General features: G+C 32.0%; 1 pseudogene; it reads left to right on the top strand.

Moving 5' to 3' along the window:
- The first annotated feature begins 3,344 nt into the window (after positions 1-3,344).
- On the top strand, positions 3,345-4,195 carry LOC120151478 (annotated as a pseudogene).
- Positions 4,196-14,912: the final 10,717 nt, after the last annotated feature.

The raw sequence follows: 14,912 nt of genomic DNA, 5'->3' as shown, positions 1-14,912 counted from the left end.
TATGTAAATGCTGTAGAAAAACCCGGTAAAAAAGATAATATTTTCAGTAAAGCACTACCTAAAACATTATTTTTACCGGATTTTTTTCTACCGCGTTTACCTATATCAATAATTAAAACCGGTAAAAATAAAATTATTTTCGATCATTTTTACCGATTTTATTATTTAATAATAAAAACCTGTAACATCTTTTTTTAAACCATATATTAAGGCTACCATATAACTTCCCTTTATATAGACAGCAGACAACCAATGACCATTTGGGGAATATTTTACATAATGTTGGACCATCTATAAATTTCTCTTATTTAAAACAAAAACGATACTTTGACCGGCGTAACTCAAGGCACAAAAAGTCAACCAGACTAAAATAATATCCTTGGGTACCACTATAGAATGCTTATATAACTTTAATTCCTATTTTTAAGTATAATTTTTTAATTTAATCTATTACCTTTGCATTTTATTTAATTTGGTCGTTCGACTGTAATTTTTTGTAAAAATATTTCTTCCTATCAATTCTTTGATTATTTTATACCCCAATCAATAATTTACCCTTAAAATACCTTCTTTGAAAATAATATAATAAATACATTTTATAATTTTAAATTATATTTAATTTATTAAATAACATTACAGTATGAGAAAGAATATGAACAAATATATATGTATATCTTATGTGATAAATCGAAATCAATTATAACGTAAGTTATAAATAATTACAATTAAATTTATATAAAGACTCAAATAAATCAATTTGACTTTAAAAAAATTAAATAAAATTTGAATCATAAAATACATCACGTTAACTTAAATAACTCAAATTTTTAAACTTGACTTAATTGTAATCAATAAAAAATTCATCTCTAATATTAAAGTCAAAATTCTCAAAATATATATGAGGGTAAAATATATCATTCCTCACTGAACTTTAGTCTCTCTTATTTTATCTTTATACTTTCAGTTTTTCTAATTTATTCATTGAACTTATGAATTACTCAGGTTTGAATTTTATTATTATTTTTGTATGATGTGATATTTATTATTATTATAAATTTAAAAATAATTTAAAATATAAAATAAATCAGAAGGTGGTCGGACGCCACGTTGGCCGTAGATGGTGGTCGTTCAATCCCAAATTTCATGGGTCGATTCGCGTCGATACCCTGAACTTGAATCTTGCTGTTGTTTCACTTAAAAAATACTGACAAGTCAATATTTGTTCAAAGATAATTAACTTTGACATTGAAAGATCACACCCCTGACATCTATGGTGCTCGAACCTGAGTCCTCAGGAATAACAACAATTTCTTTACCACGAAGACCACTTGGTTCGTGCTTATTATTTTAAAATTATTTTTATATTAAACAATAATAATAAATTTCATGTCATACTAGAACAATAATAAAATAATTTAGAGTGATCAAAACAGAAATAATTTGAAGATCTAATGAGTAAATTAAAAATTAAAAATACATTGAGTAGAATAGAAGAGAGAATAAAATTTAATGAGTCCAGTCACAAACAACGTCGTTCCCTCTCTAACTCCACCATAGGATAGGTTTAGGAAAAACATAGAAGTCTTCGTAGAAAAAAAAAACTGGAGAATTTGAGCAAACTAATCAGACTTATCAACACCGACATAGTTAACCCACAATGATTTGGTACACTGAGTTTTTAAGTTATAATATTTCAATTGTTTAGAGAAAAATCAACATATTGTATTCCAGTTGTTTAAAGGAGAATTTCATCTGTAGCTGGTGTTGATGTGAAATTTCAATAGTTAATTTGATTATTCCCGTAGTATTGATTAGTTAAAAAGGGTAGAGTAATCAAATGATCCTATGACCGTTGAGTCTCTTAATTATTAAAATTTATAAAATAATTATCTGATTATAAATATTATTTTGTTGAGTTATGAATATTAAAATTATAAAATGATCTATTGAATTATTCATTATATTTTAAATTCTTCCTTTTTTATATTAAAAATTGACGACTATTTTAGGTGGAGGATAACTATCCCTAGTTGCTCTTTAAATATTCATACCGTTAAATAATAAAATCCTCTATTTTCTTGTTTAAAATTTTAGTTAGAGGATAACTATCCCTAGTTGCTCTTTCACGGTCCATCATAGCTACAATAATTATGTATAAATATTAAAAGCAAAATACACGTAGATGTCAACTTATATATGTACTAATCATATAAATAACGAGTGCCACGTAAGAAAGCGGGAATCGAGAGGCCATCAAACTCACCCGCGACAATCGCAAAGTCTTTTTTAATTTTCTTAATAATGTTTAATCCACTCCGCCCCTTATTATTTACAATATTAATCCTTATTTTATTAGGGTTTGCATCCATATATATAATACAGAGCCCAATTGATTTCTGAAAAAAAACCCTATCCTTTCGTCCCTTGCGTTCATCAAGCTTTAAAAATCTCTTATTCCTTCCTCAGTCAACTATTCAACCTGGATTTGCTCTTATATTCATATATTTTCTGGTTTTGGGTGTCTTTGGAAGAAGAGTTTACGTAGTTCTCCATTGCAGCGAAAGGGGAAAGCTCTGTGTTGATCAAATTACACGTAAACAGACTTGTCGACTTGCTGGTATGTTTTTATTTTCTGGGTTTCCAAGTTTGGATTCTGGGATTTATACACTCCTTCGTTTTGTGGGTTCTTTTTTTAATGGGGTTTTGTAGTGTTTTAGGTTAAGTTTCTTTGATCATAGTTTCATAACTTTTGAGAGACTTCAATTCTCGAAACGGTTCTCTGTTTAGTTTCTCTTTTCTTTCTTCTAGAGTTTGGAAATTCCAAGTTTCGTTTTTGGGGCCTTGAAAACTGAATGTTTCTGAAGTTTTCTTTGAAATCCTCACCCGGTTCAACAAGTAGCATGTAACTTGTAGTAAATAGTGATAATTATCCATCAAACGTGGGTAGTTGAGGTGGGAGTTTAAGATTTACATTGCGATTACCGTTTTGTTTATTGTAGTTATGAATATAATTTGTGTTACTATAAATACTGCAGTCGTTAATAAGGTTTTCTCTATATAGCGGTCAATATTTTCACAACAGACCATTATTTAAATTTATGAATTAGGTAAATTAATTGTTTGAAATATCATATTTTTGGTGAATTGGGATGGATAGAGGGGTATTTGAGATATGTTTTCTTTATGTTTTTTATTGATAATTTAATTTTGTAATTTCATATTTTTAAATTTTTTAATATAAGTTATAATGTTCGTATTCCTTTCAGAAAATCCTATGTCCATCTCTGGTGATAAGAATTCATGATTCTAATATGGTATTTCTTTTCTACAGATTTGGGCAGCAGATGGCCACTGAGCGCTACTTTGAAGATGTTAATGACCCTTTAAGTGGATTAGAAAAATTCCCTTGGAGAAGTGGGAGAAATCAATGAATTCAGTCACCGATTCGGAATACGATACCCCTCTGGTTTCGACTGCAACATCTGTCTGGACTCGGTGCAGGATCCGGTGGTTACTCTATGTGGTCACCTGTATTGTTGGGCCTGCATTTCCAAATGGCTTCATTTGCAGACCATCTCCACCGAAAACCAAGAACTGAGGCGGCAGCAATGTCCTGTTTGCAAAGCTGAAGTCTCGCACACCACACTGATTCGCTTTACGGAAGGGGCCTAACAGCCAACGCGTCAACTGGCAACACTCCGAAGAGCCCTCTCGGTCCGACTTGTGGCGTCGCACGATAAGGTCACCTAATATGACCGATGGTTTCCGGTTTCCGCGGTCATTACATCACCATGGTTATTCATATGAACAACAAATCTACTACACTCAACAGGGCGGTTACCCCGATTCATCGATGCCAAGTCCCGGTGGCACAATGATAAGCGTACCGGATCCGGTGACTCGACTGTTGGGTGAGATGGCATACACAAGGGTATTCGGGAACTCGATGACGGATTTATACACAAATCCGAATTCATACAACCTGGCAGGGAGCACCAGTCGTAGGATCAGAAGGCAATTAATGCAAGCCGATAAGTCGCTAAGCAGAATCAGTTTTTTCCTCTGCTGCTGCATATTCTTCTGTCTTCTTTTGTTCTGATTTTTTGTAGTTCTCTGCTTGAAAAATTATACATGTATAGGAGCCCAAAAGTAAACAAAATACAGCCGGTATGAGATGTTGCCATCTCCTGTGCTGCTTATAGCATTTATGTAATTGTAACTTGTAAGTTATGTTTTAAGCTTAAAAATGAATCATCTTGAGACTACAATATACAAATCCTAGTTGTTGTTGTCACCCAGAAAGACTACAGAATACTACAGCAAAACTTGTAGAATGAGATTTTTTTTTCTACAGGTCCCATTACACGCTTATCTATCATACTGACATAACCTTCTCAGCTTACTTTCTGTCTCATGCTCGATCTTATCGTTTTTGGTGGGTAAATTCGTAGGACTAGTTGACGTTATACATATACATTACTTCTTGTCCGAATTGTCGGCGGCGTCATCATCATTTGATGAAGTTACATAATTAAAACGAGAATAACCATTTTCCATGCATGAGGGATCGGTGGGCTTTAATTTTCGTACAAAGTTTGTTCTTCCAGATGACAAGGATTTGCATTTTTAGATATCAAACACCAGAAAAAACGTGAAAAAACTTTTGAAGACTTGTTTTAGGAGAAAGTGAAAAACATATACACTTGACAAGGAGCATATTGTGAAAGATCAATTCCAGCTTTCTCAATTTATTATATATTGTCTTTAAAAAATAGTATTGTATATCGGTTGGGATTATTATTAGGAGAGTGAATTATTATTTGAGTTTTCTTTAGTTTATTGATTGTAATATGTTAAGATTCTCACTACTACTCTTAATAAAAATTAATTTGTTTACTTTTTCATCATTTCTTTTCTTTCAAAATTTGACTCTTATCGTTTTGGTATCCGAACCAGGTTTGATTTCAAAATGACGAAAACTCATAACACTGCTTCCTACGACCAACCACTCAATCCTCCAACCAATCCAAACATTCTCATCTCACAATCCGACAAACCAAATAATGACCCCATTGCCTTACAACTTGCGTCAATTGCTTTACGGGTATATTTTATTGATGAGTTACAGGCATATGTATCATCCTTACCTAATAAAGACAAGTAGGGTTGTAAAATCGGGTAATTGTTCAGGTTTCTGTCGGATCCTGGTAGGTCGGGTAAAATCGGATACATGTCAAGTCAGGTAAATTTGACACCAGATCCAGGTCGGGTTCAGGTCAGGTCAAATCAGTTCGGGTTATTTTCAGGTTGATTTGACACCAGATCCAGATCGGGTTCAGGTCAGGTGATTTTCAGTTCGGATCGTTGTCAGTTCAGGTCAAAACAATTCAGGTCCGAAGCAGTTAAAAAGCAGGTTAATTCAGGTTCAGATAGACTTCAGGCGGATCTCGTTCAGATCGGGTCACATCATTGACAGATAAAATTCAGGTCGGATCTCTATCAGATACGGATTGAGTTCAAATCGAGTTAATTTTTATTTTGGATTAATTATTTTCGTCTTTCGCGAACGTTGAATTGCAATTTGTAATTGTATATGATTTAGAGTAAATTACTAAGAATATAAATAATCATGGTTCAATTTTATGAAAAATACAAATTTAAGAATTAAATTGAACAAATATGAAATTGCAAATAAAAATTTAAATAAATTAAACAACACACATTGATGAGGGATCAAATCGAAATAATTTTAAATTGTGATGCTGAAATTAATACAAAAAAGTATTAAATTATACACATTTAAAAAGTTATGGGCCAATTAAAAAATAGAATTAAGTAAAAAGTATGGATCAATTTCATATGCAAATAAAATTTGGAGGACTAAATTGAACAAATATGAAATTACAAATAAAAATTTAAATTAATTAAACAACACACATTGATGAGGGATCAAATCGAAATAATTTTAAATTGTGATGTTGAACTTAATACAAAAAAGTACTAAATTATACCCATGGGCCAATTTAAAAATAGAAATAAGTAATAAGTATGGGTCAATTTCAGATGCAAATAAAATTTGGAGGACTAAATTGAACAAATATAAAATTACAAATAAAAAATTAAATAAACTAAACAACACAAAAGGGATCAAATCGAAATAATTTAAATTTTGAGGTTGAAATTAATACAAAAATGTACTAAATACTCATTAAAAAGTTATGGGCCAATTAATAAATAGAAATAAGTAATAAGTATGGGTCAATTTCATATGCAAAAAAATGTGGAGGACTAAATTGAACAAATAGAAATTACAAATAAAAATTTAAATAAATTAAACAACACAAAATGGATCAAATATGAAAAAATTGTAAATGGACTAAATTGCATTCATTTTATATATATGTAATATAAACTATATGGTTTATATATAAAGTATATGTATTATATATATAAACTATATAGTTTATATATATATATTATGTATAAATTATATATACCATGTATAAACTATAATACTGTATAGTTTATATATGAACTATTGAACTATATAGAACCTACATAGTTTATATATAAATATATATGAATTATATATAAACTATACAATTTATATTTATATTATGTATAATTATAAATAAATATATTGTATAAATATATAATTATATATAAACTATATAGTTTTTATATATAGTATATATGGTTTAGGGTTTAAGTATTAGGTTTAGGGTTTAGGGTTTAAGTATTAGGGTTTAGGGTTTAGGGTGTATTTATATTTATATTTATATAAACTACATACTATAATTTTATTTATATACTTTTTTTTAATTTATATTTAACTATAATTTATAGTTTACATATACTATATATATGAACTATAGTTTACATATGAACTATATATAAACTATATAGTTACATAAGAACTATAGTTATATATATACACTAAAGTTACCTATGACTATATATATAAACTATATAGTTTACATATGACTATATATATATATCTATAGTTGATATTTATAATATAGTTACATAGACATATATGCTATAGTTATATTTATATACTATATATTATATATAAAACTATATATACTATATAGTATAATTTACATAGAACTATATAGTTTATATATCTATATTATATATAAACTATATATACCATGTATAAACTATAATACTATATAGTTTATATATGAACTATTGAACTATATAGAAACTACATAGTTATATAAATTATATATAAACTATACAATTATATATATATTATGTATAATGTATAATTATAAATAATATATCGTATAAATTATATAGTTTAATATAAACTATATAGTGTATATATATATAGTATATATGGTTTAGGGTTTAGGGTTTAGGGGTCATGGTTTAGTAGGTCGGGTTTAGGTTTAGGATTTAGGGTTTATATTTATATTATATAAACTACATACTAATTTATTATTTATATCTATATTATACTATTATATAAAGTATAGTTTATATTTATATACTATTTTATCTATTTATATAAACTATAGTTATATTTATATACTATATTTTATACTATTTATATAAACTATAATTATATTTATATACTATATATAAACTATAGTTACATATGAACTATATATATAAACTATATAGTTTACATACGAACTATATATATACTAAAGTTGATTTATATGAACTATAGTTTACATGGACTATATATATACTATATTTTATATATATACTATATGTAGACACACGTTTTGTCCGAAAAAATAAAAAAAATATTATAATAATTATTATATTATATATTATTAAAATATAAAATTATTAGTTAATATTTTGTATTTTTATTTCTCTAGTAGGCTTCACTACAAGCCCAAATCAATTTACAAAATAATGGGCCTCAAATTACAAACAATACAACCCGGTCCAAACACATATCATTTAATAAATAATAGTATTTAAATATCATTTTGAAAAATAAATATATTATAACTGATTCAACCTATCATGCCATTTTTATATATTTGCCAGACTCGAAACGTTTGTCGGTTTCCTGTGAACAGATCCGATTTTTTTATTATTTAATGATCAAGGTAGCCTAATATTGTTCAGCACTCAGCAGGGTAGATCCTTCACTGCATTTTTTTAAGAAAAAGAGAAAATCTCGGGCAGTGGCATTTCCACTTACTTCGGTAATGAAATAAATGGTCAAAAGATTACTGGATCTAGGATATGTTGCTGGCTTTGGACTTGGAGTAGGGAACATACCAGCATTATTATATACTGCATTCTCGACTTTGTGCATTTGAATTAGCTGTTAAAGATTGTGATACTTCTTTCTCTGGTAAGTATATAGATGTTCCTGTCGATGGAATTCTACTACTTGATGGTTCATAGGGCACTTGAGGCTAATTAGCAATTAATTTGTTTGTAATAGGGAAAATGAGTTGGATTTCATTACTGATCAAGATTGGGAAATTGTTCAAACAATCTGTGATTTTCTTGAGCCTTTTATGAAATTACTCTGTTCTCTGGTTCTAAGTATCCCACTTCTAACTTGTATTGGCTAATGTGTTCAATTGAAAAACTATTGTGTGATGCTCATAATGATCCATGTGAAGGTATTTCTGCAATGGCTAGACCCATGCTTGAACTATTGAGAAATATTGGTCTAATCACTCAATGATTCTATCTTTTGCTGTTTTACTTGATCCTCGATATAAATTACAACTTCTGAAAGAGTGTACAATGTCTTTTATGTTGAGGATGAGGTTCAAAAGAGGGTAAGTCTCATTTATAATGAGTTTCTGGACTTATATGTATTTTATTCAAAAAAAGCATCTTGTGGTTCTTCCTCTTATCTTGTCCAAAGTAACAAATCCTTGGGCATAAGTGAGTCAAGTTCCAATCGGCCTCGAGCTTTTAGAAAATCATATTTATTTCAGGTTAGTAATTACAATTTTAAGTTGAATTTATTTATTTTATTTCTTGTTTTATTTACTAATCTTTGTTTTTTTTTTTAGACTTTCGATGCCAATTTAACTGCTTCAAGGAGTGGACGATCTGATGTTGATCTTACATCAGTTTGCCTTGTCCCTCATACTGGAGAAATTGAATTTGATATTTGGATTATTGGAAAAATCAAAGTATTTCATATCCGGTACTTTCTCGCATGGCGAGAGATATATGGCTATTCCAATTACTTTCGGTTGCATCCGAATCCTCCTTTAGTATGGGAGGTCGAATTTTGAACAAATTAAGAGTTAAACTCTTACCTAAAATGTTGAGATTTTGTAACAACCCGTAATTGGTTGTATGGTTTTGAGTCGGAGGATAAGGACGAAGAATATCTTTATGGTTAACGAGTCTTCGTTGTAAAGGTAATCCAAATTGTTATTTAATAAAACTTTCAAATGTTTATTAATAAGTATTTTCCTTGGCTTATCACTGATTGTATGATTTCCTAATGCAGGATGCTTGCTGAATCGATGCAACGATACTTGCTAAATTGGTACATTGATGCTTGTCGGTTGCTGATGTCTATTACTGATGCCTTGTAGACTTAAATCAATTTTAGAACCTTATAAATTCTTATCTAAATAGTTACTCATGTTTAATTATGTTGGTGGTGAAGACACTTTATTTTGTTTTTTATTTATTAATATTATTATATTAGTAATTTTATTCTTTACATTTGTGCAGGCCTGTTACATCAAATAAAATTAGTCCACGTATGGCCCAGCCAAGATCCAAGATGCGTTCTATCCGCATCAGCTAGGGTTTTCAGAACCCTAGCGTCGCATGTCATGTTCTCGATCGAGGTTCCCTCCCTTGGCACGCCGTTTCTCACGCCGTTTCTCACGCAACGACCCCACTCTTCTCGGCCTCCAACCGACGTGAATATGTGAGACACCAACTGCTCAACAAAGCCCGATTCTCTCGGTCATGAGCAACAACCGTGGATATCAAACAAATAGGGGTAGTAGAGTTTGATTGGAACTGAAATTGGACTAAAAACAAGCATGCATTTTTTTTTTTGTATAAATAGGCTTGTAATCAAACTCATAGGGGGAATTTTTGGAGAGAAATTACATGCAAAAACACAAGAAACACGAAGGGGAACTCACATTCGACTCTGAAAAAAGGGGATTACTAGAGAAATCCAGTCATTGTAACTCAATCATCAAAGTCAATAAAAGAGTTTCTTTTAGTTAAAAGCTTCCCTTTTGTTTCATGCTTTTCTTACATACATCGTGATTGCTCGAATAAAATCCGATGGAAGCATTAACCACCAACGAGACATGCAAAACAAAATAAGAAGGTAGAGGAGAGACTAGGAAAAACGACATACCGGAAATTTTGACAATCCAGCGGCGGAAGGTGGTAAATCGGAGTGGAGAAAGTTAAACAGTTGACGACCTTTTTGTCAAGTTAGAGACTGTTCCTCGCAAAACGGAGGTCGGATCCGTGTTCCTCGCATCGAGACGAGACTCCCGTGAAATTTGGGGTTGAACGGTGTCCAGCGACGAGCAAGAATGAACCAAATTTAAATTTGGTTTCACAATTATTGGAGAAAGGTTCACGGCATTCACGTGGGAGCCATTGCTTTTGGAATTTTCAAGGGGTAAATTATCATCTTGGCCCTTCAAGAGTTACTCCATTGTGACCTTTTATTATTTATTTATTTGCATGAAAAAATATTTTAATAATTATGATTTGGCCCACTAATTTTTTATTTTTACTTTTGCAGTCATTTTTAATATCAATTTAACCCATTAATTTTAATTTGTTTCAATTTGATGTTCTAAGTTTTACTTTATTTATTATTTTCTTTAATTATTATTTTTTCTTCTTTCTTCATGTTTTTCTTTATTCTATTGCTTTTAAAATTTAACTTTTTTAAACATTTTTAAATTATTATTATTTTTTTCCTTTTCATTTATTATTTATTTTATTTATTTAACATTTATTTATTTATTTATTTATTGTCTAACATTTTTTCCAATCAATCAAAGGTAAGTAATATGAATCGGTTTTTAAATTTTAATTTAAATTTCTAATTCTTCGCAATTAAAGACAACCGACAAATTAATTGGTACCGAAAGGGCGGTTCAAGGGTGCTAATCCTTCCTTGACCGTAACCGACTCCCGAACCCGATACGTTTCTGGTACAACGCAGATCATGTAAGATGGTGTCCAGCCCACCTAAATTCGTTTTAAAGTGGTCGGTGGCGACTCCCAATTCATTTTTCAAGTCGAAGCCCAATTTCGGGTCCAACCGAGAGACGGTCGCGACAGCTTGGTGACTCCACTGGGGATCAGGTAAGTGAGTCAGGCCGAAATTAATTTTTGGTTTTCTTTTTATGCGAAAATGTTAAATTTTAATTTTAATTTATTTATTCGATTCCAATTATTTATCTTTGATTATTTTGTTTCAAATAAATAGTGTACTGATGTTTTTTAATGATTTCAGATTTTTTTTCAAAATTGTCATCTCTAAGCTCTAAACCGAGCTCCGAACCCGTTTTAAGTGGGGGGGAAAGCGACGCATTCGTGTGAATTTATTCACCGCATATGCCTAGCAAGTAGCCTTCGGGATTTATACCTTATGTCTTCGTGTGAATTTATTCACCGTGCGGGCATAAGGGAATGTGTCCTCTCGAGTTTAACTTAGTCACACAAGCTTGTAATAGGCTTAGGACTAAGGGTCTGGCAAGCCCAAGGGGGCACCGGCAAGGAGAACTCGAGTACCTTTTTAGAACCTAAACCGGGAGAGTGCAGGGAATTAGAGCTCACCCCAAGACCTCATTCCAAACCCTAGGATGCTTTGTTTCCTGCTTTATTTTCTGTTCAAAGCATGCGAACTAGATAAATATGCGGCTAGGATTTGTTTGAAATTAGCATGCGGGATAGAAATCATGTCTGTGTAGGAATATTAAGCATGTTCAGGTAGATTATCATGTGGGGTAGGATTTTTTATTTTTTATTTGATTTACCTCACTAACCCCTTTATTTTTTGTTCTATTTCATTTTGTTTTCATCATTGCATCATTTAAAACGAGGTGTTGATCCACCAAAAATGTGTTTGTTAACATGAATAATCTGCATTAATGGACAAAGGGATTATAATACAAAGAGATAAAAAGCTCAGAAGCCCAGCCGTGGTCAAAGAATACTCGGAGGCAAAGGGTGCAGGGGCAAGACGAGGAAATGTTACTGACCCGGAGTGTCCTTTCGAAAATTGCGAGATCAAGATGGCGAAACCCTAGCTAATCTGGAGATCATTATTGATAAATTCTAGAAACAAGTCGATAAACTTTGGGTGGAGGGCTCCAATGGCACTTTCGTTTGGAACAAGCTCGACATAGAGTGAAAGCCGGCGATGCAGTCCTTCGAGACCTTTTGGGGGCAAGCAGCTCGTTATTTGCACATTTTAGCCAAAGGAGCCCGAACGGTTTGACAGGGTGTTCAATCGGTGACATACGAAGGCAGAAGACTAGTTAACCTATCAGAAGCTGTTCGGGGTCTATGCCTTCAAAATATTTTTGTCTCTTAAGACGTAACACTTTTGCCCCAATAAGGATTATTTATAATAACAGGTACATTTTTTGGATCAATGCCTCGAACATTTCATGCATCATGCATTCAGACATATTGTGCATTTTGTTATTTTTTTTTTACATTCGCATTATTTTTCCTTTTTTTACATTCACGTGTCTCATCAAAAATGAGAAAATTTTGATCCTATGACATATAAAGAGCTTTACCAGCAGTTGTTTGATGCACACGTGGTGTCACCATATCCAGAGAAATCCATGAAGCCCCGTACCCCAGGTAGTATGATGAGAACGCTAATTGCGAAAATCATAGCGGAGTCCCAGGGCGCACTATCGAGAATTACTCCACAATCAAGAGAATTATACATAAAATACGTAACAAGAATCGGATCGACTTCAACAACTTAGGGGCATCCAAGTGAGGAAGACCATTTCATCATTTGAGACATTTTGTTTGATTTGTTTTTTCATTTTTTTCTCAAGTTTTTGTAAGGATTTTTAAATAAATTTATGTTACTTTAAAGATGTTAAACAATGAATCACATTTGCAAACTTGCAATTCTTTGAATATCATCTGAATTAAGAAACTCTGAAATGGTTCAAAGTTACATATCTTTGACGAAGTAACATGATTTAAAACAAGGAATTTGACTTTACCCAGAATATACACTCAAACACCGTACCCTGCTCTTGTAATTAACCAATATAACATTTTCCTTTCATAAGGTGCGGACAACATGGGGCATCCTTTTGCATATGACATTATTATACTTTTTATTTAAGACGTTCAGTGATGATAATGATCTTCACAGATGGAATAGTCGAGTAAGTGAATCTAGTTTAGGTCAGTTGCTTGAAAATTAAACTCTAAAGATGAAATTTTTTACTTTCAACAAACACCTAGACTATAACAGGTTCTTCTTGACAATCTTAAGAAATTAAATCCGTAAAATTGAGCTATTCCACTAAGGCAATTGGTTACAGAGGAAACTCGAAAGCCCTGGCTTTATGAATAGATTGTATTCAAACCATGACATTGCTCGGACACTTGGCAATTCGGTGTTTGCTCCACTGCTTTTGTCAGGCCGAAGACTTTGTGATGAGATGAACCCTTCAGTTAAGCCTGATAAAAGTGATTATAATGTTAAGTTGTCCCTCTAAAGTAATTGGTTAAACACCCCGACTTTATGGATTCAGCTAGCCAGACAATGGAAAATTAAATCAAATTTATCTGAGCAAGAAATTTTCGGTAAAATGGACTAAGGGAGTTAAGGAACACCTGTTATAGTCAACTACACACGAGCACTCAAGAATTTCATTTTTAGACCGATGTTTCTACACTACCTTTGTTAGAGGAGCCTACAAAACTTGAACAAATGAAAGATTTCGGAGAACCGAAATAGAAGGCCTAGTAGTTGATAATGCTAGTTGCGTCATTTTGTCCGCATCCATTCAAAATGTCAAAACATGTTCAATGACCAAGAAAAATGACTTTTTTTTTCTTTTTGCCAGAACCTTAGAAAATAGGAGGCCAACCTAAAGCCAACTCGTCCCTTTGAACATTTGTCAAAGACCTGTAACTCTGAAATCATAAAAAGTGCTATTGATTCCTTTGATATACTTTGAACTCATGTTTACAATTTGATTCAATTGCGAATAATATTTTACAGCATTTTTATCATTTTCTCTCCTGAAAACAAGAAAAATGAGAAAAACATTTTCGAACAGAACAATATCAGATATGAAATGTCTGTAAAGCCCAAGCTCGAGAAGCAAATGGGGCACGATCGATTCCAAGGACCAGATTGGCAGACAAAGCACGAGACTCCATCCAAGAAATAAATCATAATTCATTCATGATTGCATGCATCTTAGACATAATTAGGTGCATCACATTCATCATTTTAGCATACAAGATTTTTGCAGCTTTTAGAGTCCAGTTTCGACTTCAGGATAAAGGATACTCGATTCGCAAGCGCCTTTAAAGAACATTGGTGATTGCTTAGCTCAGCAGTGAGAAGCTACACCTCAACCGACTTGACATATCTACAGATCTCGTAATCAATTTCAGATAGGTTCGAGAACCAATTCAGAACAAATCCAGTCCAGCTCAACTCAACAATGAGCAACATGTTTTCAGTTAACACTTTCAAGCCAGATTTCAATTCCACGACGGAAGATATCCGGCTGTCAGAATTTATTAGTAGGTTTTCCCAGACCAGCTTAGGGGAACCACCGGAAAAATCATGACCGTTTTCGACCCGTAAAGGGAAGCCATTTTTAAACAAACTATTTGCAGCTTAGCTCAAGGCCAGAAGGGCTACCTGCCACCAAGACCTTCGAGTTCGACTACGCTCAGCTCCAAGGCACATC

This window comes from Hibiscus syriacus, unplaced genomic scaffold (assembly GCF_006381635.1).
Source record: "Hibiscus syriacus cultivar Baekdansim isolate YM2019G1 unplaced genomic scaffold, ASM638163v2 tig00111059_pilon, whole genome shotgun sequence".
NCBI classification, from domain to species: domain Eukaryota; kingdom Viridiplantae; phylum Streptophyta; class Magnoliopsida; order Malvales; family Malvaceae; genus Hibiscus; species Hibiscus syriacus.
This window is presented reverse-complemented; position numbering and strand designations above follow the sequence as displayed.